Genomic DNA, 677 nt, shown 5'->3' with positions numbered 1-677 from the left:
TTGATATTATTTCATTAATTGATTAATCCAATGAATTGTTTCAGCCATAAATAAAATACATGAAATTGGTTAAAAAGAGTAACTACAGCCTAGATGTAGAGCTTGTAGAGTGAAGTTAATATATTAAAATCAGTTTCTCTTCTATTTCCAGTGCTCATGTAAATACAATACATCTATTTGGCGTCCCTTGAATCTATTATTTTGTTTTGTTTTAATGATACAAAGAGAACATTTAAAAGATAAGAGTGGGTTTACCTCTGTTTACCTCGGCACAATTCTATATCTTCAAAAAAAAAGTATAAATCCACATAAAGCGCACATATTTAGACTATATTCTGTTAAATAGGCACAGATTTACCTAATGTCTTCGGTTATTTCAAATGCAAACCTTTTCAAAGTGGAAAAAAGTCCTTTTTCCTCATCATCAGAGCCAGTAAAGCGTCAGTCATTGATAAACAGCATCTAGTGTGCGTAGTGCTTATAAAATTTGTATAAATGTAGCAAGAAATGCTGCTTTTCTCTTTAAACGAAATACACCCCGATTTTCACGTCATGCATAAAAAAACGAGCGTGCATGTTTTAGCATGGGACCAATGACATCAGACCAACAGTGTCCCTAAAAAAGTTGAAATCAAACCTTAACCCTTGCTGAAAACTAAAAAAAAAACGTAAATAGA

This window comes from Cyprinodon variegatus, unplaced genomic scaffold (genome assembly GCF_000732505.1).
Source record: "Cyprinodon variegatus isolate N-32 unplaced genomic scaffold, C_variegatus-1.0 Scaffold554, whole genome shotgun sequence".
Classification (NCBI taxonomy): domain Eukaryota; kingdom Metazoa; phylum Chordata; class Actinopteri; order Cyprinodontiformes; family Cyprinodontidae; genus Cyprinodon; species Cyprinodon variegatus.
The sequence above is the reverse complement of the archived record's forward strand: the minus strand, read 5'-3'. Positions refer to the sequence as shown.